General features: G+C 28.7%; 1 long non-coding RNA gene across 1 annotated transcript; it reads left to right on the top strand.

The window, feature by feature from the left end:
- LOC147816246 (uncharacterized) lies at positions 1-20827 on the top strand. The gene is made up of 4 exons (XR_015431934.1): positions 1-2571; positions 9600-9654; positions 15218-15294; positions 20431-20827. It is a non-coding gene; the product is annotated as an uncharacterized LOC147816246 (long non-coding RNA).
- The last annotated feature ends 4898 nt before the right edge of the window (positions 20828-25725 follow it).

The following is a 25725-nucleotide window of genomic DNA, read 5'->3' as shown; positions in this document are numbered from 1 at the left end:
TTTCTAGTTATTATGCCCCAACCAGTGCGAGTGATGCACTGGTTGATGATGGGGTATGTTTTCCAGAAAGTCCGGAATATGATTGAGTAATTCTGTATCGCTAGCGGTAAAAGAATTACTTGATCTATGTGCTTGTATTGCCGGGGCCGTAGTAACGATTTAGAAATTCATCTGCAGAGTGTAGTTGCAATGAATTTCTTAATCTAGGACCTGTCCGCCTTCCGGGCACTGGAAGCTTACTTGCTGTCGAGGTAATAATGCTTACTTTTTTCTAACATTTTTCTTTGTTTTGCTTTTTTTCTTTTCTATGATTTTTCTAGTTATTATGCCCCAACCAGTGCGAGTGATGCACTGGTTGATGATGGGGTATGTCTTCCAGAAAGTCCGGAATATGATTGAGTAATTCTGTATCGCTAGCGGTAAAAGAATTACTTGATCTATGTGCTTGTATTGCCGGGGCCGTATTAACGATTTAGAAATTCATCTGCAGAGTGTAGTTGCAATGAATTTCTTAATCTAGGACCTGTCCGCCTTCCGGGCACTGGAAGTTTACCTGCTGTCGAGGCAATAATATTTGTTTTTCTTTAAACTTTTGTTTTTGTGTCTTATTTCTTGCACAATAAAAAAATTTCCATTTAAATAATGAGGCGGAAATGCTTTTTTAAAAATAAAAAATAAAATCGATTATTTTTTTGTGCAATTACATTCCCAAATTTTTTTAATAAGATAAAAGTTTGACTTTTGAGCAGTCAATTTAATAAGATAAAAGTTTGACTTTTGAGCAGTCAATTTGTGTTTTCTCGATATTTTTTTTTCTTTTTTTTGTACTCAACACACTATTGATGATATAAGGAAAGTAAATTTATTGAAAGATAAAAATTATTGTAAAATATTACAAGAATTGTCGTACTGGCATTATAAAGAAAAGGACATTCTAATATACTGGAACCTGATTCTAAAACATTCATTTATGATAGTGCAAAAAAATGGTCAAAGAATATTAACATCTACAGAAATCATGGCATCTCGAAATTTGCTAATTACCCCAAATTTGGCGACAGGTTAAAAGTAAAAATGATAATGAAAATATAATCTTTAATGGCCAAAAATAAATATAACGATAATTAAAACATAGGTTAATTTTTGTTAAACTAAAAGAGTTTAAATATTATTCGAGACAGGTTTTGTAAATTATATCACTCCAAATTATTTTTATTTAAGTAATAAGATTTTTTTTGTTATTTCTTTAGTCCTTTGGTTTGTTTTAAACATTATTTATTTAATTGTAAATAGTATGTTGTGATGTTTTGTACAATTTAGTCTTATTTTCTTATTCATATGTATGATTTACTTTGAAAAAAAAAAAGGAAAATATGAACTCATTAAGAGATTAGTTTACTATTGAAGTTTGTGAAATTTAACCAGCCAAAAGTAAGTTTAAAAGGATTATACTTAATGAAACAGGTGTTAAACGAGTTTGATTTTAGAGAAAAGTGTTACTCTGTTCTTAAACTATGCTATTTTTTTAATTATGTATCTAAATATTAATAAGATTGAGTTTCGATCTAATTATGTGAGGTTAAAAAGAGTTAAATATATTGTTTGGATTTCAAACTGGTGGAATCAAGCTTAAAAAAGCATTTTGATAAAAATAAAAAAAAAGATCTAGGTTAGCTTCAGTCTTTAGATATTGAATATGTAAATTGTTATATTTCTTTGTATTTATTTTGTGTGAAGTTAAATTATAGTATTCATTTACATTTTAATTTTCTACTAATGTTTACTGCGAAAAAGAGTCTACAAATAATTTAGAAATTTTAAGTTTCAAAGTTAAATATTGTACATCACTTCTAATGTAAAAATTGATTGATGCATTTTATTTGACAATTAGAAAATTTAGTTTTAAAAGGGAATTGTTTTGATTATTACGTAATACATTGGTTTCAACCTAAAGTTTAAAGAACACAAATAAGTTCATAAATGACTTTTCCTTTGCTTTCTATGGAAAAGTTTTTCCAAATGGAAAGGAGTTATAAATATTATAAAATATCTGGATAACAAAAGCATGAATAAAAGAAACAAAACATTTAACGCGATAAATTAAAATTGAAAGCACGAGATTTTAATGGAGCAATAGAGAGCAGTTGATTTTTTAGAGAATAGTTTTTGATTTTGAGGTTTTTATTAAAAAAAAATTTTAAAAAAATAATTGTTTCTTTATGTAACTTGATACGTTACAAAATACTATTTAGTCTACTATAATTTGTTTTTGAGGATACTATTTCTGCTGCTATTTTTAGTTACTATTTTTTACAGTTAGCCACATGTGACATATTCAATACGTAGTTTTTAACAGTGCTCTGAATAAATTTTTATTTTAATATATTTGAAATTTTGAATATTCTTTTTTTTTTGTATTTTACAGGATTATGTATGATTTTTTATTTTACAGGACAGGATTATTTTACAGGTTTTTTTGTATTTTACAGGATATTTTTGTATTTTTTGTATTAACTGCAGCCTCTATGTCTCTATGAAGGAGAAGAATTTGTGTACAACACCACTTTTCTGGTAAGAATTTTATTTTCATGCTTTAACCATCTTAAAATCTCTTTAAATTGAATAAAATGTTTTAATGTTTCCTAGGTTATTTATGAAATTCTAATCACTTTATTAGAAACAAATTTTATTATCCAGTTTAATAATTTTTAAACAGTAAGTGAAAATAAAAGTACAAAAGAAATTATATTGTAAAAAAACGATTAACAATCATCATTTTCATTATTATGTGTGAAACCATTTTTCAGTTACTCTTATTTAACTCTTTTCTTCAAAGCATATGACCATAAAACACTATTATCATAAAACACTATATTCGAAGTTTACTTTTCAGTTTTGATTTAATAAGATCGAAATATTCTTTTAATTGAAACTGAGTTGCACGGACTAGAATGTAGATATGTTAAAACATACTAAATAACCTGTTTATATGTACAGGGTTATTCATAATTCCCTCCGGGGTTTCGAAGCGTTATTTTAAAAAAAAGAAGCTGATTATGGCAAAAAAGAACATATGAAATTATTCCGAAAGTATTCAAGTTTTAATTTAAGCAGTTGCTGGTAGATGGCAGTAATATGTACCACTGAAGCCAGTTGTAGTAAAGAAAAATGGCGTTTACAGGCGGTGGGAATTATGAATAACCCTGTATTTTATTCTAAATAACGAATATAATTTAATTGAACATTTGAATTAAGTGGTAGAATTTCTAATGAATATTTATGTTTTTACGAAATTTAAACAAATATTTATGTTTTTTGTAAACTATAATTAATTAACTTATCAAGGAATATATTATATTCATAATTTATGGTAATGTTCAAGTACAAAAGAAGAAAAAATAAATAAATACTCATAATGCTATGAGATTTCACTCGGCTATTGAACGCTGTCATAAATTTAGTTATACGCATGTTCTTGACCATATTATTTTTAAATGTTGAGTAAAATTTCTGATCCTTTTATTACGATCACTGGTTGTTCAAATGCTTTTTCTTTCTGGATTGACTCCGTTAAACATTTCAAATCATGGGTCTCCATGGATGTTTGTCGTCGGCCTGCCTATGTACGTGTTTCAAAATACTTTTCCTTCATTCATATTTATATTGAAATCACCGGTCAAGCCAGTCATTACACGTTAATAATAAAAAGAATATAAAAATATTTTAAATTATTATTATGCAAATACATTAAAAATGTCTGCTAGTGAAAATAAAAACAACAGCGGTCGCCATGGTAACGCTGTTTACTCTTGAACACAGTTGAAAAGTGTGTGGACGCCATCAAATTCAAAACAAGACCCATTTTGCCAATGGATATCACCCTATATGATTTCCTTTCTTATATGATCGGATTTCCAAGTACTAGTGACAATCTCAATAATTACAGGGTGACCTGAAATATACTACGTTTAAGTAAGTTACGAAATGGGACACAAAATCGTACTTTCTCTGAATATATATATTTTTTTCATATTTGGATTTAAAATATGGGAGATACTTGGAAATTGTGACCTTAATAGTTCAGACAGGAGAGCGGATGAAAGTTTTGACCCTTTAATGTTAATTTTACTTTTTGAGTTTTTAGTCATATCTTTAAAACTAATTAAGCATTTTTTTTTGTTTAAAAATGCACCCATTTATGAAACGTAATCTCTTAATTACCTGCCCGTGCGTGTTTTAGCCACTAACTGTTTTACTAACTATTTAATTGTATTTTTACATTTTCAAAATCTTATTCTCTACACTACTGCGTATATAATATACCAATAAATTGTTTTAGTAATTTAATTTAGGTTTTTCTTAAAATCAGTGGTTCCTGAACTTTTTTGTCTCTTAGACCCCTTGCCATGTTTTTCGGTTTTGGGTGGACCCCCTACTTACCTGATATTGATCTTTTGTAAATTCATCAACTTCAAATGTATTTTTGACAGCTGGTATAGTGAGTGTTACTCACTGTGAAAGATTTCTAACTGTAGTGAAGTGTACTGTGAAACACCTAGGGAAAAAACACATGTTAATTTTATACATTTATTAATTAAATTCAAGCTAATTTAATTTAATTAATTTGTAAATGGAATAAAATAGTGCTCTATAAAACCCGTACCCCGTTACTAATATTATAATAGCGGAAATAAGTTTGTATACAAAACCATAGTAGTGTATTGTCTGTCTGTATATTACGTTTTTTACGTAAAAACTAAGCAACAAATCTCCGCGATCTTGTACACAGATAAAATTGGAGATCTAGCTAGCTAAAGAGTTGATACACTTGCTAGGCTACAATTTACAGCAAAAAAATACTTTTTTGTTACAAAATAAAACCTAACACGCAAAGAAAATAAAAACATACGCTGGCGGAGCTGCAGGCATTTGCTAGTTTATAATAAATCAGTTTGTTGATTGTTGATTATTGCATTCATGAAATGCCAAAATTAAAAGTCTCGACCTGCTTATATGAGACCCCCAATTTTTTTTCACTTTACATGGACCCCTTGCAATTTGTTGTCGACCGCTAGAGGTAGATGTAGACCATTTTGGGAATCACTGCTTTAAATTAAACTTTCGTTTTTAAATTTTTTTATTTTATAACTGTCGTTGAACAACCGACCCGATTTTCAGCTTTACGACTACCAGCGCTCAACTCCGTAGAGTTGAAATTTTGAACCCAATCCAGAAGACAAGGAAACTCCTTTATCAAGTATCTAGCGAAATTTTGTCTTCGTGGAGGGCTTTTTGGTGGAACTAATCAAACCGCATTTACTTAACATGGAGAGGAAAACCATGAATTTTTTTAAAAAATTATTGTCAAGTTTTTAATAAAAGAAGCTTAGAATTATTGCCAGTTAGTTGAAAATTAAACCTTATTAAGAAATTCAAAAAATTCTGCTGCTTTATAATTACTCGATCTAAATAAGTTGACTATATTTTCGAAAAATGAATGTAAATAATTTGATTTCTTTTTTATTTGTTTTTTTGTTATTTGAGTAATAAAAAGTAAATGCATTTTTGGGTTCTTTGGAAACATGGGTTCTCGTCAAATTTAAGTCTTCAAAATAATCTAAATTTTTTTTGTATACTTATTTACTTACATTTATTAATATCTTACAGACAGTTTATTGACATTTGCTCAAGGAAAAATAAAATAAAATAGAAATTCACCAAATCTTGAATGCCAGGAAAATGACATATTAGTTTAGAAGTTAAAAAAAGTCATTTTAAGTTAATAGTATGTAACTCAACTTAAGCCTTTATGTTAGATGGACCATAAATTGCTTAAATTAATTCCTTTTATCCAATGTTGAAAGAATCAGAAATGTTTTTGTTGCTGATATGTACAGAATAAAATTGTGTATAATAATCAATCATTAAATAAATAAACAACTTTGATTACATTCAAGCATATTAAAATCATACATACACTTGGTATTAGGTTAATATTTGCTTTTTCTCCTTACTGTATACTGTTTAAAAAAAATTTCTGGTAACACTTCAATGTCATAAGATAGGAAAATGACAGCCTGGATAATGACAATTTGCCATTTTATAGCATTTAACTTTAATTTAATATTTCGGCCTAAGACATTTACATCCCGCAGAAAACAACAGGATTTCTTGAAGTAACTCAGATAAATCTATGTAGTTTATGTTATTAATGATTTCAAGAAGACAGGAAAATGACAACATAAAAACTAAATAAAAGTAGCCAGGAAAATGACAGATTTTCATGTGACAAAGAAATTGTTGACAGAAAAAATTATTTTAAACGACGTTTTTGTAAATAATACCCTCTGCTTATATTCTAGAAACGGTGGAGATAAAAAAAATTAGATATTGAAAAATTTATGCGAAGTTTTGAAACTAGTTATTATTGGAAATATTGTTTGTGACATACCAGAAACATGATATTTTGAAATTCAGTTAAATTCGATAAATATACAAAACAGTCGATGCTAGTACACGGTCATTTTAAAATGCTAACAGCAATGCTATTTATTAAAATTGAAAGAAGTTCTTTTAGTAGTATAGTATTAGATCTTGGAGTAAGAGACTGTAAATTGTCATATTTCGTGAGAATCATCCATATGCACAACGCAAAATGTGTGCGGTTGCTTTGTTTTTTAAATGGACAAAAAATTACCGAGCTACAACTTTTTTTTCACGTTCAAACTTATTTTTGCCCGTTAACTTTAAGAAGGTTGACTTTTTTTAAAAAGATAATGATGGTAATAACTACCCGCGTGTCATCAGCTCATTTTGATACTCAGGAATCTTATTTTATTCATACGAATGCTAATTTCCCTTGTAGTTTCTCACCATTTCTCCACAGCACGTCAAAATGCATTTTGCCCTGATACACCACCACTCTCGGCCACTGCGGTTTTTCTGGTGGGGTTTTTTTTTTATTTTGTTTTGTTGACTCTGTCATTCTCGGGTACTGTGATTTTCCCAGTTTTTTTTTTTCTTTTACATATTTTGCTGGCAACTTCACGTTTATTGTTTAAAATCACTTTGGTTTTCTTCACTCACGTATGTCGATTCTTAAGAATGGGCTTCTTTTTCTGAGTTTTCCAAACATGTCCACTTTTATTACCATTTTCATATTTTTAAAGGCAATGAAGTTTTTACCATTAGTATACAATGTTCGAGTCTCAATCGTTATTTTGAATGGAATCTTAAGCTGACTAAAACAAACATCTGTATATTATTATTTTAGCAGATGCGCTCCTTAAAACATTAAGAAAACCTTTGCTTCTACATTAAAATTAAGAAGTTATCTTAATTTTAAGTTATTTTTTACGTTATCTCAAGTTATCTTTTGTTTTAGATTAAATTTTCAAAATTTTGTATTCAGATATTTCGAATTATTGAAATTGATAATTAAATGTTGTGGTGAATATTAATGTAATAAAATGCATTTATCGTATTAAATACATTTGCTGCCTCTATAGAGTTTCTTAAAGACCTTACGAACTCAAGTTTAAAGGGAGACTATCTTATCAGATGTAAGAATCATAATGTAAGTAAAAAGAACTAAGCAAAGAAATTATAGTAGCAATATTTGGTCGGCGATAAATACAGCTGATCGTAATTAAAGATTATGTTGAGCAACATTTCATGGAAAATTTAAGAAAATTCGTTTTAGAATGTATAGAAACATTAGGATGCCATTTACAAATTTTCTTTAACGAAAAAAAAAAGACAATTTAGACAAAAAAGACAAAGACGTAGCTCATATATTTGGCAAAATAAAACTATTTTTAAAAAAATGATTCATGCAATGTTCTTAAACATTCGTATTTCAATGCTTTTAAAATGCCATGTATAATTAATTAATTTTTTCAATAATAGAAAAAAGAAATATCGTAAACTATATATATAAAACCTTATTAATGTGCATTATAATCTCTTCCAGATGCTTTATATTTTTACAGAATTTTTTTTGCCTTACAACTCTGTAAATAATCTAAATAATTAATGCACATTTGGTTCTAGTAAAAAATTTAAGAAAGTTAAAAACAACTTTAAAAAAAACAAATGGTGCTATGTAAAAAAATCAGGTGTTCAAATACTAAAATCTTGAAAAATTATAAAAAATGTATTTATTGACTCAATTTTTTTAAAAAAGGAAAGCAATCTTGTCTTCTGGATTGGGTTCAAAATTACGAGGCTACGGAGTTGAGCATTAGTAATCGTAAACCCATAAAATTGGGTGGGGCTGTTCAACGACGGTTATAAAATACAAAATATCGTGAATATGAGCCATGATGGCTCAGGGGATAGATGTCCAATGAGGTGAATCGGGTTGGAACCCCAGCAATGGCTGGTCCATACGAATTCTGCATCTGGCTTGCACCGACCACAGTGCTGACGTAAAAATATCCTCAGTGGTAGACGGATCATGGGTCCTTGCCGCCAGTCTAATCGTGGGAGGTTTAACGCCCCATGTAACGCGTGTTAGTTTCATGAAAAAGTCTTCCTCGAAGGAAAAACTTTCTCTCAATACTTGATCCAGGAGTTTCCTTGTCTTCTGGATTGGGTTCAAAATTACGAGGCTACGGAGTTGAACAATAGTAGTCGTAAAGCCAATAATTGGATCGACTGCTCAACGATATTTAAAAAATAAAATATCGTGAATATTATACAGAGCGATAATTATTGAATACGATACTATTGTCAATGTTGCTATTTGGGTAACATAAATATTGACACCAATGTAGAAATAGGATTATTATAGAAAATATCGCATTATATATTTGACAATGCATATTGATATTAAAATTTGTTCCCCTTTGTCATGAGTGGCTATGTTTATGTTTGTAACTACTCTAAAAAGCAATTGTTAGCATATGATCTGCATAACCGATAAGTGGAAGATGAAAAGTTGGGTACCAAAAGTGCCCGAAACGTACAAAAATTATGTATTTGAGTTTACATCTATATGACTTAGATAATTTTTGATCTCGATATTAAGCCAAGTTTATAATAGCGAAAATATTTCATCTAAGCTTCAGAAAATTAAATAAAACTTGTTGGCAAGTTTAAGTCCATTTTAATTACCAATTGGATGCTTGCAGTTCGAAAAGAAGACCTCCCATACCCACACTATGACGTCAGCTAATCTTTATCAGCGAAATGGCTTATTAAAGTTGAGCTTCTCTACATAAGTTAGAATGTTAATTAACAATAAATTAATAAAATGCAGAGCCCTATCGAATTAGTTGAAATATAATTCTTTTATTTAACTTAGATTTATTAATTGTTTGTGTACTTTATTGTAACCTTCATATATTTTTGTTTTTTTGTACCTGGTAACTTCGATGCATTATTAGATTGTTTATGTTCCACGCGGCCTGTCTTTGTGTTAAGTCTCTATGTAAATATATAGTGAGAGATTCCTTGTAACAGAACGCGTTCTTTCATTATTGTAGGGTAGTGTGTATATACTTTTTATCTAATTTTTCCTATGTGTGTGTTCTCGTATTACTGAGACAGATTTTATGTTTCATGTTGGATTTTGAAAGTTTTTTTTTCTCTTTTAGTTCGATTACATGACAGTATTCAAGAAGAAGGTTACCATTACTTAATATTCGATTTGTGAGTATTTATTTCATATCTATTTTGAAACAAACATCACTACTTACTGTGCTAAGTATTGTGTCCTTCAGCGATGTTTCGTCTGGTCGAAATGTTTTGGGCACAAGATGGTGTCTATAGTTTATCTAATGTAAGAACTCCCTTAGCCATTCGTTTGAACCCTTGGCGGTAACTATGGTAACGAAGTATAACTATTTTAAGTAGGGATTAGCCCTAGAGTGAAGAGAAACTATCCTCCCTGAAATGCGCTATTCTTGTTTCCATAGCTGCAAACGGCCTCAGATTTTGTGGCGGGGGAGTTCTTACCGTAGATAAACTATACTATGTATGACTTGTTGGTGTGATTCTCGTATTTCCTTAATTTCCTCTGCGGACGTCTTATTTTTTCTCCCTCCCCTGAGAAATTTTTTTCAGCAAGATTGGATTGTTTTTCCGCTTGCCCTTTTTGAGATGGATGGCCTGTTGTGGGTCGAATTGGGTACTGATTCGATGAATTGATTCGGTGATTCGAATCAGCAATGTGAACTGATTCTATTGATTCGAATCACTTAGCTGATTCGTTTTGCCCAACTCTAGCTGTGGATGGAGCCTCTGAACTATTTCGTTTTCTCTGTAAATATTTGTCTCAACTGAGGTCGAAACCAGGAAAGATATTTCAACCGACCATCGAGGTCTTCTTGTTTCTTTGTGAGCGAGAGATGTTTCAGAACCAGTATGTATTTAGATTTGAAGCATAGTTGCTTCAAATATTTACGTTTTTGGCTTTCAAATCAGATTAACAGTCAGCTACCATCGAGGCTCCAAAAATACTTTCTAGTTAAAAAGATACTTCTTTACTTATTTAAAGTATCAAATTTCCGGGAATCGAGGGAGCATCTAGTTCATAGTGAACTTCATCACGTCACCGAATGAAAAGATGACTAGTTGTCCAGTCTCTTTGTTGGATAAAAACAAGATTTGCTGTTTCTTAAGAACGCAACTTCTGTTACGTCACTATTGTCCGGTCAGATTTGGAATTATTCTGAATCTACAGTATAATTTAAAAATCTAGTGGTGATCGCTGGTGGCCAATCGCAGAAAAGAAACGGAAGTCTCCCGTTGCCAGAGGAATTTTTTCTGTGATTTTAGAAATTTCAATGCACATCAACCAATTTTCATCGTCAGTGACCAAATCCAAGCATTTTTTTTACAATCAGTCCCTGTGGCAGAATTCGAGCTATCTGCAACAAAACTCTCTAGCAGTAATATCTTTCTGCAAGATACTTTTAATAATAACAAATACATATGTGACTAATTTAAAATAACAAAAGTGCTATGTTTACAAAAAAAACTGTATATATACAGTCAAACCCCGCTATAGTGAACACGGTTTATAGTGAACTCCCCGATATAGTGAACGAAATGTTAGGTCCCGTGCCTTGCTATACACGTATAATGTTATTTTTTGTGGGAAAAAGTGAGGAAGTTGGATATAATGAACTTTTTTCTGTCTTCAACTGATTTTTTTTTGTAATAATTTTGAAATTTTTATTTTAAAATAAATACATATATACCGATTTTTAAACCCATCTATAGAGGGCAATTTAGCGATAAGCTTCTTTTATCTCACTTTCCCATCCCTAAACAAACCAAGCAGATATTTCCAACCCTGGCAGATAATGCACCTGTAAGGTGTCAGTGGGATCAATATGCATTTTCTGTCAGGATTGCTCATCAGCTAAAGATTACAAATTTTTTTATTTAATTTTTTTTTGTAAGCAAGACGAAGAGTAATGAAAAATAACAAATTTTTCGCTACTAAGTAATATTTTTCAGTCATTTATTTAAATAATGTGTAATAAAAGGGAGGAGTTTGGGAACCATTAGTTAAATTGCCTGCGTAACGGATATAGTGAACTCCCGGTTACAGTGAACCAAAATTTTGGTCCCTTGAAGGTTCACTATAGCGGGGTTTGACTGTATTTATTTTAAAAACAGCTAAAATGTGACTATTTTCAGAAATATTGGAACAAATTTCAAAAAGGGACAACTATTTATTGAAAAAAAAAATACTGTTAACAAACAGGCGGGTAGCATGAAAACTAATGAGAATATATGAATTTGAAAAATCATTTGGAAATGATCCCCTCCCTCGAAGAAAAAAAAAAGATAATTGTGGAACCTCGGTGGCTCAGGGGATCTCGTGTTGGCTGGTCGATTCGAGTTCTGCTCCCTCCCGGCTTGCGCTGATAAAATATCCTTAGTGGTAGACGGATCATGGGTTAGAATCTACTTACCGTCAGTCTAACCGTAGGAATATGTAATAATAAAGAATAAATTAATGAAAATATAAGATTAATAATAAATTAATAAAATAGTAACTCTTAAAAATTTTTGTGTTTTGATTTTATAAATTAATACTTATTTCGTTTTATATCATTTTACGAAATTAATAATCTTGTGCAACACAATTCATCCAGAATTAGACATCGTGGATCAAATACCGATAGACGCATTCTTATAGCTTATTTATGGATGGCTTAAGTATAGACTTCTTATGGAAAACTATAGTTCAGATGTAATGCTCGATGAAACACTCTTTGGACCTGAGTAGACGTCTATGAGACAACTGATAAAACGGATTGTTTCTTGTAGTCGAAAATTAGACGTAGGATTGAAACGAATGAATAGCTTAATGAATAAACATATTTAATAAATACTATTTACCTTTATTTACAATTTATACATAATGTGTTTTAGTTAAGTTTGGCATTAAATATTTATGATTTTAGCTCAGAAGCAAAATAAAAAGAACAAGAAAAGCAATCCCAAAATTAGGAATGAAAGTTGGTGTTAGAACTTACGACATTTTTTTTTCTAGGTACACATAAAATACATATGTTTAGTATTTTTTTTTTCATAAGTTCAAATGATTTTGTTTTTGAAATTGTTTTTGGAGTTCTAAAAGCTTCAATGTTGAGAGTAGGTTATTATACTATTGAGTCCAAATATTTTCTGAGTTTAACAAGATAAATGTTGTTAAGCCTTTATTGCCTACTAGTCACTGTTTGTCTATATTCTTAATCTAAGTTCGAACACACTATCGAACATTATTTTCTAAAGCTTGCAATGATTTTGACAGCTACTTGTGCTTTGGTAACTATTTTAAAAAAAATTGATAATGATCCTAATTTGGATACTCCATGATTAGTTTTCGTATCTATTACGAGCCGTAATGAAATTAAGTATTGCTCAGTAGTTGATTAAAAGGTTTCTTCCGTGTAGAGTTGAAATGTGTGTATGAAAAAAACTTAGTCATCATAAAAATTAGATTTGGAAGAGAGGAGCGTTAGATTCAAGTTTATGTAAGAGATCTCTAGTCCTTCAAAAAAATTACATGCGTTGGAGACCTTAGGCGTAACCACAGATAACCATGTTGTTCGCCATGATAATGAGTAAACAAAATCTGTGAAAGTTCATGTCAATAATGTGTATTTTTTATAGTGAAATATTTTATGGTTGTGTAAAGTTTTACTGCTTTGTAGTTTTAAAATCCGGAATTTTTGTAGGCTGTTAATTCGTAATTTAATTTTAAAATAGGTTACTTCTAAAAGTATAATCACATTAAGTTAATTATATTCACTAATTCTATTAAATTTAGTTTAGATAATTAGTGAAAGGTTGAAATTTTTTATCCGATTATGTAATTATTCATTAAGCCAAATTGTCAATAAATAAACAAATAGTCAATATCATCATATAAGCTATTTTTAATGTTTTAACTCAAACCGTAAATAATTCTTTTCGTGCTCATGTTATTAACTAAAATAGAACTTACTTTAAAAAATGTAAATGCTAATTGCATCACATTTAGGATTTAAAAACACATTTTGATCTCAAAAATCAAGTAATTTATACGAGTTTTTTTTCATTAATTGAGTAGTTAGGTGATTGAAGAATTTTATAAATTATCTTAAACATTCGATTTCCTTAAAATTTTATATAAAAAAATATAAATATAATTTTATATTGTATAATATTTTTCTGCATGCGCATTTCACCGAAACTGGCGCTTTCGCACTTAAAACCTTACGTACGAGAACGTTCGGAACCTAATTTAAATTTGCGAAATCTCCCATTGAGTCATATTTCAAAGTAGATCTCTAAACATAGTTTTGGTCTCAAAACATTGAAATAATTTTCTTCAGCTGTTTTTATAAAGAACTGTTCTAAAAGAAAAAAATTTTTCTCGTAAAATCTGTGATATGTCGACATTCATTGGTCCATTTCACTCGAAATAAGCTCATGCGTTTTTTTTTTTTTTTTACTCTTTCAAAATGTGAAAATATTGCCCATAATATTAAAATATGAAATATTTTTATATGTAAATGAAAAAAAAATATCACATTTTCTATTAAATATTAAATAATTTAAAAATAATGATTAGAAATACACTTACGGTTGACATTCAGTTTTTTCCTGTGCGTACAGGCGTTGTTGTAAACACGAAGCTCGTCTGTTAGTTTAAATAGGTAATGTATGTATTTGTTACTATTAAAAATATCTTGAGGTTTGTCGCAGACAAAAATTCTGCCTGGAGGGTCACTATAACGATGAAAAAAGAATATAATTTCTAAGCTTTTTTTCTTAGACTTCGAAGTCGGTGCACAAAAAATCAGTGATTACTCAAATGCAAAATTTCAAACTCGAAAAATGACGTCGAAATTGCTAAGAATTAAAATATAATAACGAGATAAATGGCAAAAGAAGCAAAAAAAAAAAAAAAGCATTTGAGGTTTATAAAGAATCCTGTCTTATGCAGAGTGTTCCGAAAAGTCTGCTCTTAATATGTATTTTTTTAAATCCTTTTAAAGAAATGAAAATAAAAAGTATACACATGAGGAGTCCTAAATTAATATTCAAGAGAAAAAATAATGAATAAGAGGAATGTAAACATCAAAACAGATTTAATTGGACGTCGAAACTTTAACATGTTTTCAACAATCTTTCAATTTATATTTGTTTCCACACGCAATCAAACTTGCCTTGTTATTTATTATATACACCCTCCTGTGCTGTGATTTGTCAGTTTTCGATAGTGTTTTCGTCCCCCCCCCCTGGTTAAGTAATAATTGCGATCCCCAATTTGTTTTCATTTATGATCCTCAATAGAAAAAATAATATAAATTATAATATAGTAATAATAATAATAATATAGTAATAATATAAATATTAATGTAGTTATGGTTATTTTTATTTTTCTACCTCCTGTTCAATTAATTTCACTTAAGAATTTGAATTTACGTTTGGACCTCAATAGAAAAAATAATGTGTTAATGTCTGCCTTTATCAAACATTCAGTCTCTACTTTTCTAAAGTTTTTTTTCAACCAGTGTTCTACTTTTATTATCAGAGGATACAATTTATTCAGCTATTTTCGGCTACTATTTTTTTACAGTTAGTCACTTGTGACATATTCAATATGTTGTATATCAGTGTCCTGAGTAAATTTTTATTTTGATGTGTTATTTGAAATTTTGAGTATTTCATTTAAAAATTTCTTTTTTTTCTTTGTATTTTACAGGATTAACTGCAGCCTTTATATCTATGAAGGGGAATTGTAGGTTTTGCGTGTTACATCATTTTTCTTAAATGGTTCTGGTAAGAATTTCATTTAATGTTTTAACCATTTTAAAATCTCTTTAAAGTGAATAAAATGCTTTTTGTTTTTATATTTCCTATGTGTCTGATAGCTTTTTTGGGCAATTAAGTGAAAATTTAATGATTTTGTTTAAAGACTGCTCCACAATCTTGAACATGCCCAATTCATTCTGGAAAACAGTCTTTTTACAGAAGCTATTGTTCTCTGCTGTATTAAACTTGGGCAGATAACTTTATCAGTTTTGGAAATTTGTCCCAATTGGTGCTCTTCCTTTCCTAAGTTTTAAATCCTTTAAATAAGAATGACGATGTCGTGATTTTTAAATCGCGTGAATACGAATCGAAATATGATTTTTAAAACGCGTAAGTACGAATAGTGATATATGATTTTTAAATCATGTGACTATAAATAACTTGATTTGAGACAAAATCGTCACAAATAAACCACGTCATAATTGATTATCTAAATGAGCGATTTGTAATAATATCGCTCTAAAACAGTTGTTTCCAACTGGCGGCCCGCTAAGCCATTTTTTGTGGCTCGCGAACTAAAATATATTAGTTGTCGTTCTTAGCGGACAATTTTTGTAAAAAATCTACATAGGTTTTAAAATACTTTTCTTCCGTTGAAAAAAACCTAATTTCTCCGTTTCTGTGAAATTTAACGTACCAACGGTGCAAAAAAAATTATTTCTTAGGTTTTGCATCCAAGAAAATATTTATTTAAACACAAAAATAATCGTATATGTTGCTCTTTTTTTTATTTCGTTTTTTTTACTTGTATTTTGTGAAGATAATTTAGCATGTGCGTACCAGAAATTTTCTCGAAGAAATTCTCCCATTTAGCTTTTTGAAACCATTTATTTTGGATGAAATTACTTACATTTGTAAATTTTAAAACGCATGAAACAGGGAATGAATATCAAATTTTATTTAACTTCTCTGAATTGAATATCGCATGAACGGAAAAGGAAAAAAAAATTTAATTTCATATGATCGAGAATTTTTTGTTGTTGCCATAATTCCTAATAAGTCGAAAATTTTTTAATTTATCACAGAATTAAATTTAAAAGAAAAAAAAAATCTTGTCACTAAGTTTCTGATTAAGAGAAGATTCAAAATGATACGTAACAAGTATTCGTAATGTTAGTATACGTAACAAGTATTTGCAATGCTTGTTATTTTGCTTTTTAATATTAAAAAAACTTTGATAAAAATCTGACTGTAATATTCAATGTTCCTTCAACCATAAAAGAGTCCTGTATAAAATTTTGATTAAGTTGTGGCCCGATGTTTGGCTGGTGATTTTGATTGCGGCCCCCGGCCACATGTAAGTTGGAAACCTCTGCTCTAAAAATATCAAAATTTTAAATATCTCGTGGAAATGCGTAGCAATAGTCATTTAAATTTGCGATAAAGTTTGGGGAAATAAAATTCGTCAAAAACGAATTTATATAAATGCCCCATTCCAAACTTTCAAGACGTAAAATATCTTTAAAAAAAATCGTGATTTCAGAAACTACGTGAAAATGGGTAGCATTGAATTTATGATAAATTCGGCACACATGGCGAATGACGAAAGTGATAACTAGAATTCAAAATTCGTTCGTGTATTGTAATAATGTCGTGTTAAAAATATATGATATTTTCAAGACTATGCGTAAATTCTCAGTGTTAACCATCGAAAAAACAATCGAAAACCTACATTGGTTGAGATTGGGTGTGTCAAAAACTTAAACGAGCAATCTCAGACTTTTTTTTTTATTTTTCAAAAAAAAAAAAAAAGTTAAGATTCATTTTATTTTTTTAAAATTACTTACGGTTGCTGCTCAGGGCGCATGTGCCGTAAGGTGTGTACCCCTATATTTATGAAACTTAATCTCATAATTGCGTGTTTTCGTAGTTAAATATTCTGCAAATTATCAAATTATATGTTTCGCATTTTTCAAAATCTTCTTCTCCACGCAATCAAGTAGATTATATTTTCAATAATATCCTAATCAATTGTTTTAGTAATTAAATTTAAGTTTTTCTTTAAAAAAAACGTTCGTTTTTTAATTATTATATTTTATAACCGTCGCTTAACAGCCGACCCAATATTTGGGTTTACGACTACTAATGTTCAACCCCGTTTGAAATTTTGAACCAAATCCAGAAGACAGGGGAACTCCTGGATCGAGTATTGGGAGAAACATGCCTTCGTGGAGGACTTTTTGATGGAGCTAACCTGCATTTATGTTACATGGAGAGGAAAACCATGAAAACTCCCCCGCCCCCATTGTTTAGCCTGACGGCACAGGGACTCGTCAGTACTGTGGCCATTGTATGCAAATTTCGAGATGTTACTCTCGCTTTTGGACTCTTACACTTCCCTACAGCACTGAGCTTCTTATAGGAAAAGTTAAAACAATTATTGTTTTTTATTATTACTATTACTTTTTATTCTAACTATTATAACTAAAACACGTTTTTCAGATAAAATGTATTAATTTTACAATATATTTCTCACTTGAACCCAATCCAGAAGACAAGGGAACTCCTGGATCAAGTATCGGGCTAGATTTCGCTTTAGTGGAGGGTTTTCTGGGGGAACTAAGCTGCATTTGCGTTACATGGAGAGGAAAACCATGAAAAATTATCTCGATTCGCTCGACGGCACAGGGACTCGACGAATTATAAGTTATTATTTTTTCAAATTAAGAGCCAAAACCATTATCTTACGTAAAACTTACGTGTAAACTTATTTCAATTCAATATACTTTGTTACTAAATGAATAATACCAAGACTCTAAAGCAGGGGTAGGCAACGCGGCGCCCGCGGGCGACATGGCGCCCCCGATCGATTTTTAATGCGCCCTCGCTGGACTAATGTAAATGTATGATAGTAAGAGCGATTTACTTAACTCTTGTCAAACGGCGATATACAGCAAGTAGTCAGTTGAGTTTAGGATTGTGCATGATTATCTGTAAAATATGCGCCCTCGGTGATTTTCAAATTTAGTATTGCGCCCTTGAGGACAAACAGGTTGCCGACCCCTGCTCTAAAGTGAACAAATGAAGAATGACATTTAACTTCAAAAAATATGAAGATGTCAATAAAAGTCGAAATGTTTTGGGACCTCGAAAATTCACGTCACTAGTCATTTACGTTAAGCAAGTTCTGAGATTGCCAGTGCTTAAAGCAAATGTTTAACGTTCTCAAATATATGCACCCATTTTCAAGACTCGCCAGATGTGAATGAGGAGAACAGGAGTGATTTGAAACAAAAAATGTTTGGTTGCGAATGGAGGGCTTTTTGGTTGAACTAACCTGCATTTGCGTTACATGGAGAGGAAAGCCACTAATTTTTTATTTTTTAGTTTTTATTAAAAGAAAGCTTAGAATTATCTCCAGTTAGTTGAAAATTAAACCTTATTAAGGAATTAAATACATTCTGCTGCTTTACAATTGATGCAAAACAGCTGACTATTTAGTAAGCATTACTATTTATTCGAAGAAATGATTATAAATTATTAATTATCTTTTTTATTGTTTCCTATTAGAATAATGAAAAATAAATGCATATATGCGCAATGCAAAAAAAAAAAAATACAACATGTTACTTTTCTTTTTAAATGGAGAAAAAATTAATGTGTTAAAATTTTATTTTGACGTTCAAACTTATTCTCGCCCGCTATCTTTAAGAAAGTTGCCTTTTTTTAAAAAAAAAAATGATGAATTTTTTTTTTTAAAGAATCTTGTAATATTATTTTTAAACTTTAGCACAACTCACAAAGTATTGTTATAGCAGGAAAATGGTCGGTAGGTCTTATTTTGTTTAACAGCAAGCACTAAAAATGGAAAATTGTAAAAAAAATTCCAAAATTTTGCTAATTTTAGAATCGTCATATCAAAAATTCTTTCTTTTTCTAACCTCAGGTTTTTCTTAATACTCAAATAAAGTATAGAATACATTTTTGAATTTTAAATTATTTTATAGCTGCAATTATCATGTTCAGAAAATAGTTTCAATATACGTTTTTCTTTTCCATAAATTTTAAATAGAAATTGTTCTTATTTCGCAGTAAAGAGTTAATTCATTAATGTTCATCGTGTTTTCTTAATGCTCATCGTGTTATCATTTATGTTTAATTAATTTTTTCACCCCAGAATTGAAATAATTTTGGAGGAATTAATTTACTGCTAGAAACAATTTAACTTATTAAAATTATTGGAAATCAAATTTATTTCTTTACTTTATTAAGACGGCAGGAAAGATAAGGAAAAGCAGTGATGAGAATTGCATATAATCATATAACTTGCGTAATTTTAAGAGAGAAATATTTAAAAAAATTAATGGGAGTATAATATAAACTCTATCATAATATGTCCTTAAGTATATCTTAAAACATATCTAAATTAGATTTTGGATCGAAGAATAAAAAATATATTTTCAAAATTTTCGAATAGGGCGAAGATGTTAAGTTGTTCGAAATAATTGACCTTTTAACTATTTAACTTAGAATCAAGGGAAGATTTATTTCATTGTTTCATTCGACTTTTCAGATATCAATTGTTGACGGAATTGTTTAACTTGCCAGCTGTTAAATAAAAACAGTAAAAAATAAATAAGTAAATTACACTATTTTGACTTTTTAGAAAGTTGTGACGAATTACAAGTTATTAATTTTTCAAATTCGAACCCAAAACCATTATCTTACGTAAAACTTATTTTAATTCAATATACTTTGTTACGAAGTGTATTAAGTTTTGTATTAAGTTTTGTATTATTGCAATTAATTTTAGTAAAATATTAGTCTAATTTTTTTTATTCATTTTTTAATTTAGTTATAATGTTTTTCTAATTTATTTTATTTCATTTAAATATTTTATTTGTTTATTTATTTCTGTTTATAGATTTATTAATTTTGCTTAAATGTTAGAATTTGATTTTCTTTCTTTTTTTATATTACTATTTATTTTTTATTTTTGTGACTTTTGGAAATTTATACAATTTTTCTTAGTTTATTATTAAATTGTTGCTATTATTTAATAGCTCTATCACACGAAACCAAGAAGCGAAGGCCTTTGTTATCATTCTATTATTGTAAAAAATGTGTTATAAAGAGGTAATAATAATGTACTTTTTATTACAGTGTCTACAACAAGGGATGGGGTTGCCCCCAGACTTGTCAGCCGACGCTCTTCACGACGTTAAACAACGCTCTTCAACCTCGTTTCCGAGGATTTCAAAATGGACTAAATAGTCTACAAAAAGAACAAACTTTTCCGTATCAGTTTAAGAATCGACTATCTGTTAAAATGGTGTATTTCAAGAGAATTGATTATTCCCTGTACCGAATATCTTGGTTCTAATTCTGCAGTTTTAAAAAAAGGCAGTGTGATATTCTTTATATTACTGCAGGTAATTATTCATTAATATTACTGCAGGTTATTCGTATACTTGTGGATGTAAGTAAAATAATATTTGGTGTTGGTGTCTTTATTTACTTTCGAAACATAAATTTTAAAATCGAATCCTCGTAGATACATTTTAAATGTAAGGAAAGTTATTACGTGTTTTCTTAGCATTTCTACACATGTCAAAAAAGTTATTTATTGTCAAAAAAGTTATTTACCCATATAGTTTTATAAAGAATATGTTCATATTATAGACTTTTAATTTGCGTGATATGAGCTATCACGTGATATTATCGATCAGGGTAGGTAATTACAAAAATATTTAATTACAATAATATTAATAAGGAAACTTTATTTTAAACTTTTTTGGGAAAGAGGGTTCAAAAATAATATTGATTGCATATGATATGGTTGCAAAACAAGCGACTCACCAGCTGCCGGTTTGACAAAACATACCGTAGATTATAAACTAGGCGATTGCAAGTGGAATTGGCGATGGATTACGCGTAAATGTGGGGGGAGAACGAAATTACATTAACAGTGAAATTCGATATTTTTTTTCTCCTCTTCGACTAGCCATGATGAATAAAAATAGCTCATTAATTCATTTTAGTAGAGAATTAAAAAAGAAAATAACCTTTTTATTCTTAGGATCACGTTACAAATAAACTGTATTTATATTTTATTAAGCGCAATAATTTGTATTTTATAAAACGATCTAGTTTTTTGATATAACAGATTTAATTTTTTTTTACAAGAATTGTGTTTGTGAAGAAATAAAAATAATTTATTAATGAACCAATCACAAAAAATAACGTAACATTTTAATACCATGTTTTATTGGAACGCTATTTTGAAGAATTAATTCTATTTAACTTTTATTGTAAGAAAACATAACCTGTTTTATTTTAGTGATTTTCTCTGTTAAATCAATCCTGATAAAAGAATAATGTAAACTTTTTTATGAACATTTTTTTTTTAGAAATTAACAAAGACATATTATTTATTAGAAAAAAAATTGGAGTATTCAAGAATGTTATCTATCACGCTTTAAAGTAAAAATTTCTTGCAAATGAAAAAATCGATATTTTTAAAGTAATCGGAAATTCGCTAGTGAAAAAAGAAATATGTGAAATAATTTCAAGAAGGGAAAAATGTACAAATGAAGGGATTTTTCTTCAATGACCTATATCGCGTTTGTTTTATTACTAGAAGCATTTATTGTAAAAAAATATTTATTAAATAACTTTTTTTTCAATGGGATGAGATCTTAAACTTCGTGAAAAATTGATTCAATTCCTTAATATATATAAAAGTCCGTAAATACTTCATTTATTATGGAGGTCATAGATACCTTGATACTCTTTCAGTATAAGAATAATAAATGCAATTAATAGAAAATGCACAATTTTAAAAATACATTTTACTTACATATATTGTGTACAGGTTATTCTGCAACGATCATACGTAGCATAAATTTATAGATTCCTAAATACTGTTATATGAATTAGGTAATTAAAAACATAATTAAAAAAATAACAGAATTAAAAAAATTTTCAGCCTTTAATTAAAAACTTCCTGTTGTCAAGTATTAATAATAATTATAATTTTTAACAACTTTTTTAAACAAAAATTTTTAATTCTCAAACTTAATACTATCCTACATATGAAAATATCCGAAAGTTTGTAAAAGAAAAACTATATTTTAAAATTGAGCCATTGGCGACAACAGAGGTCAGATGTTTATACTGAGTTTAAATAAATTATATATTATAGAACTCACATTTAGGACTTAGATCAATTTATTATCAGTTCATAAGAGTGTTTTTTAATAAATAAATGTAGTGATTGTTTGATTTATAATTGTAAGTCCTGAGTGTTTAATGTTAAGTTATGTTTCCTTTGAAATAATTTTTGAACTATGCAAATCAGGGCGACATTCATTTCAACTTAAAATATATCAACTTAACTTTCAATAACTATAGATAAATAAGAAACAAAAAATTAGATAAAAACTTTAAATGAAATACTTTTAGAAAAATACCTTCTAAATAAGATTTAAATAAAATGCAATCACTTCGCCTGAGTGATTTTGTAAAGAATTCTAAACTTTTTAATTTTACAAGTTAGGTGAAAAGTAAATATCTTAGAATAGTGGTAGGGAATTAAGGAAATTCTAAATTAAATGAACATTAAAACATTGAGTGTAAAAAATTTTCAATTCACTGGAAAGTTCCCAAGATATGGTGAAATGCGCAAAAAGTAAAGTTAACACTAAGGGGTCCTAACATTGCATTGCTTTCCTGACCAAACTATTGGGATAATATTTCCAGATTGCGGCAACCCCTATATACTGGGGATCAAAAATCCGAATACGCAGGAAAAAAATTTCTCAAAGTAGGCTCGTTTTAGTGTCTGATTTCTGAACTTAAAATATATTGTCTGCTATAATTAAGCGGCATATTTGAATTCACCCTCTCGATCCATTAAGATTGATTCCTAAAACGTAAACATCTGATCATTAGATCAAAAGTTAGTTTTAGATTTTTGTTTACTGCTAAACGTGATTTTACACTAAAACGTGATTTTTTTTCTTTTGAAATTTCGATTTTAATGCCATTACTTCAATCTCCTTCAGGTTGTGCTTACTTTATAAATTTAATCTCAACTATATTTTTCTCTTCGCTTTTAAACTGTAAAGACTTTTTCTCCATTTGTAAATTATGAAAATTTTTTTTAATCTGATTGCGTAAACAGTTGATTGATTAAAATTGGACATTCTTAATTAATTCCTTTCAATAGTCATTTATATTATTAATAATAATTATTTACACAAAATTATAATGAAGGAAAGTTTGATTAGAAATTTAAAAGTTTTTGCTGCTATAATTAGGGAATTTCTATCGATAAAATTCAAGTAATTTTTTTTTCCGGAGCAAAATTAATTTTTATTTAAAAGGGAACAGTTCTGACTTAATATTTATACGATAAAAGACTCTCTAATCGCTAACACCAATGACAGTAGAAATTTTTTCCACAAAAAGTTTTAAACTTAAATTGTTCTTTCATTATAAAGCAATCGTATAATATTCTCGTATCATGTAAAACTTTATAACGAAGTTACTTATCTACCGTTTTGCAGTTATAAAATGAAATAATTATTAAATTATACTGGCATTTTAAAATGTAATACTCAATTGTTCAATGAATTTTACGATTATTATTATAAAACTGCGTATAATGAACACTTCAATTAAAATAATTAGTACAAAATAGCTGCTAAAAATTCTCTTAAACATTTATAAATTTCAGCTTTTCGCATTATTGCTGAATAATCTCTACGACGAAAAATATTTGAAGAATTTCATAATAACAGAAAATTAAATAAAATTTAAAAAAAATTGTAAATGGTTATCGAGCAGAACCATTAAGTTTAATTAATGAATATAGAATTGGAAACTAAGTCTCTGCTAAACAATAAATTTTTTTTTTTTTTAAAATTAAGCAAACTTTATAATAATTATTTCGAAGCGAGTACTTTTGATGTGCTATCGTGTCAATTTTATTGTAAATCCAAGTTAATATTTTTATTTTTTTTATCCTATTTTGTATTCTGTACTCAAATGTGCGACTTTATTTTTGCTAACATTACAGCAAATCTAAAAGGTTTATTCTTTTAACAGATATTGTTATTCTTTTCCCCGGGGCTTCGAAAAACCTGATATTTTTAATCCGTATAATAACGATTCGCAATTTTCTAACCAGGCAATCTAATCATCACTTTTGACATTTGGTTTATTTTTTGCCGATTTAATCATCAATCCATGTTTTTTTTAATTTATTAGCCCTTTTGATTCATGACTGTACTCATTCGCTTGAACGAGAAAAAATTAAAAGGACACAGTATTTCACTTACATGCATAGCAATATAAATTGTGCGTAATAAGTGCAAGCACAAAATTTTAATTCTTAACTTTTAGTTTGATCGTCTCGGGATTGGTTTTGAATACAGATAGTATATATATATACAAGAAATCCATAACTTCCAGTGAAGGAACGTAAATGTTTTTCTTTTTTTTTACATATTTACTAGACTAACATTTAAATAATTGAATGAATTTCAATATTGAGTCTTCGGGTATCAACCGTTCTATGTAGTTACTTTATGAATCAATAGATGGCACAATCAAAATTTTAATGAAAATTTTCCGTTAACAAATATTTTTTTTAATTTGGTATTTAACATCAGTAGAATCTGATTATTAAAATACTATCAACTATAGAGCGAAAAAAATCGATATTAAGGACAAGCAATTGTATTAAATAGAGTAAAAAATAATTGTTTTTAAAGAGGAGAAAAACGTTTCGCTAATTCACTTTTTCAAAGTGAAAATTTAAAACATTTCACTGTGCAGACTTCATAATATGTAAAAGAAGCTATCAAATTATCTTTAAAAATAGCTAATCTTATTAGTAAACATACAATAAATTCGAAATAGCTTGTACATGTTATATGCATAAAAATGTTTTTTTTTTAATTGAAGGGTTGTTAGCTATGTTTTTTCAAGCCAGAATAATAGCAAATATTAAATCAATTGTAAAAGCTTCCTTATCAATTTACGATTAATTTAGAAACAGCCTATTCTATGAATTATAGTGGCGCTATCTGTCAATCTTTGTAGCAGAACTCCCAAACGGCTTTATAATTTTTTTTAGCATGAACTTTATATAAGGATTTCTTTATTATCCTTATTGATTTGCTTATTATAGGAATGAAATTTAGGCTAAAAATATCTAGAGAATGCAAATTTTAGAATGTTGTTGGAAAAATAATTAATTTAAAGTAGTCATTCTTTTACTTATACTACTCATTTACATTTACTAATGATAATTGAAGTATAATCATTGAAATAAAATCAAATACTCGAGTATTTATGAAATGTTGCTGTGCAGTCACATAACAGTTATTCATCTAAAATAATAATTCATTTAAAAATATTTTAAATATGTCCCTTTAAAATTTACTATCC

Source organism: Parasteatoda tepidariorum, chromosome 2, assembly GCF_982258835.1.
Source record: "Parasteatoda tepidariorum strain Cologne lab strain chromosome 2, Ptep-v5.0, whole genome shotgun sequence".
NCBI lineage: Eukaryota > Metazoa > Arthropoda > Arachnida > Araneae > Theridiidae > Parasteatoda > Parasteatoda tepidariorum.
Note: the sequence above shows the minus strand (reverse complement) of the source record. Positions and strands in the feature narration are given on the sequence as shown.